At 43.7% G+C, this 2,500-nt stretch overlaps 1 protein-coding gene across 3 annotated transcripts in view; it reads left to right on the top strand.

Moving 5' to 3' along the window:
• The window catches only part of LOC122254487 (core alpha-(1,3)-fucosyltransferase), a 155,426-nt gene that overhangs the window by 97,839 nt on the left and 55,087 nt on the right, over positions 1–2,500 (top strand). The window contains exon 1 of one of the 3 annotated variants that reach the window (XM_086536235.1): positions 2,415–2,500. This exon is cut by the window's right edge and continues 210 nt beyond it. The exons of the other annotated variants lie outside the window; for them this stretch is intronic. The gene's annotated coding sequence lies outside the window, so the exon portion shown is untranslated. Of the gene's footprint in view, positions 1–2,414 lie in introns of those variants that run through there. 3 annotated transcript variants of the gene reach the window in all.

Here is a 2,500-nt window from a genome sequence, read left to right on the forward strand (position 1 = left end):
ATACATATACATACATACAAACACACACACACAACTACAACTACTACGGAAACATGCAATTACGAACCCCCCAACCCAAACCCCAGTACCCCAGCATCTCTCCCCCTCCACCCCCCCACCAATCCTCCTCCCTCCCCCCTCCTTAGCCCCCCCCCCTCTCGGAATCCTCCTCGCCGAAGTCCCGTCATGACTTACCCTCACTAAGCCCATGACTCAGCATAACTGCTTCCCCGTTCGCATTCTCTCTCGGTTTGCGTCTCCTTCGCGAAGCCTAGAGATTACACCCTGAAACGTTTTCCCACTCGTAGATATATTGATCTCCCTTGTTTATTTATCTCTCTCTCTCTGTTTGATATCGTTGTGTATTTGTTTATTTATTATTTCATTGATCTGTTTCGGATTCTCACCTTCTCAAGATCGGGTGGTGTTCCGTGAAGCATCCGATCTTATCTCGTGGTTATTTATGCATTCGATTTTGTTTTTGTTTGTCCTTCACCTAGACTTCTTATCACTTATTAGCCGTTCTCGGAAAGTTTCTCTTTTTCGCATTTTGTACTGAATGATTTTATCTATCCCATCATCTGTTATTTTTGCATCTGTTTGTTCTCCTTCGCTTCAATTTTACGTTTTCGTTCATTTAATTATTCATTTTGTTTTTAAACATATTTTATTTTTGCATCTGTTTGTTCTCCATCGCTCCAATTTCACGTTTTCGTTCATTCACTTCTTTATTTAAAAAAATAAACATCTTACTTCATTGCGTTTCTTAAACTTGCTCTGTTCCATCCCTTGACTTTTTTTTTACTGTTTCGTTCATTCATGTTTCAAGGAGCTTTTTTCTACTTCATGTTACACTTCACATATGTTGACGGTATCCTCTTTCACATCTCTTGGCATTTTTTACGTCTCTCTTCATTCACATCTCTCAACGGGGCTCTATGTGTTCGTAGTATAACTTTGGTCTCTACGTTCCGCTCTACCACTTTACTCTTCGTTATTGTACGTTATTGCTCATTCACATCGCTTAGCTGAACGTCATTTGATTCCTCCGTTTATTCACACAGAGAGTCATTTTACGCCTTCGTTTATTTTCTAAGCTTCCTTCCTCATACGTCTTCTCCCAAACACGTCTATTGACCTGCACTTGCGTCTCATATCCCTCTATATCACTTTACTTGGTAACAAATACACGGAGTAACGCGTGAAAAAAACATGACACGAAACAGCCCAAGAACCCCCCCAAAAAAGACATGACGTTTAGAGTTATGTTCTCCCCGGCATGTAGGATATATTTCACTCATATTTATTGTTCATTACTGTTGTTTATCACTACGCAAGGCATTCTGGGAACGCCATCTGGTAGTCAGATAACACGCAAACTAATGATAATGTTTGATATTTCTCTGTACTGACGAAAGGTTACATATACACAGAAGAGGGACGAAGGTCAAAGCGAGGCGGTTCATGTTGAGATACACTCTGGATCGCGTATTAAATACCATCTCTGTGGTAACTTGGGAAGACCGTGGGAACACAACCGGGGCTACAGTAGTCCAGACATGTCAAACAAACATTCATCTTGACATGAATAAATATACGGACGTATGCAAAGTACATAGGCTACTTACAAATTATTTGTGTGTGCAAGTCACTACGACACAGCCCTACATAGACTCACAAATGCGCGTGTTGTATTTTCACGCATACTCTTGCAGGAGAAGGAGTGCGCGCGCGCGCACACACACACACACACACACACACACACACACACACACACACACACACACACACACACACACACACACACACACACACACACACACACACACACACACAAGAGGATGTTTGGATTAGAGAGAGAGAGAGAGAGAGAGAGAGAGAGAGAGAGAGAGAGAGAGAGAGAGAGAGAGAGAGAGAGAGAGAGAGAGAGAGAGAGAGCGAGAGCGAGAGCTAGAGCGAGAGCGAGAGAGAGAGAGAGTGGCAGGCAGTCCCATATCCGCAGCATTATCACTTTATCTGTAGGAGTTCCCTGCCACTGCCAGATGACGGCTGGCAAATACCAGTCTATAGTCACGAAGTTCCCACGTCAAGCAAACGCTTACAAAAGTCAAATCAATCCCAAAGTAAGCAAACGCTTGTCGAGAGTCTAGCTACAATCGGAGTATATTTGAACTGGCGCTTTATTTTTCCGCTTTCGAATCTAGACCCTAAACCCCCGCGGCGCCAAGGCCGATAAACAGACAGTTCTGCTCTTGTGGCGATTAATCACGAAAACCAACGATCGATTCATCACCAGAGTCGTCGTCGATGAAAGCTGGATTACGATGCAGTAAAGTTTCTTTCTCCGTCGGTGTATGCGTGTCGTTCCCTGATACCTAGAGGAACTGATAACGTTATCTCAGGGCTGAGGTAAGTTGCGCGCCACGCGGCAGTCGGTGGCTCAGTGTTGTAGCGAGCGCGCATGTCAGCAATCTGGGAATAATATTTAGAATCAGATTTC

The sequence above is a fragment of the Penaeus japonicus genome, unplaced genomic scaffold (assembly GCF_977035675.1).
Source record: "Penaeus japonicus unplaced genomic scaffold, GWHDUDI00000001_assembly GWHDUDI00000004, whole genome shotgun sequence".
Lineage (NCBI taxonomy): Eukaryota > Metazoa > Arthropoda > Malacostraca > Decapoda > Penaeidae > Penaeus > Penaeus japonicus.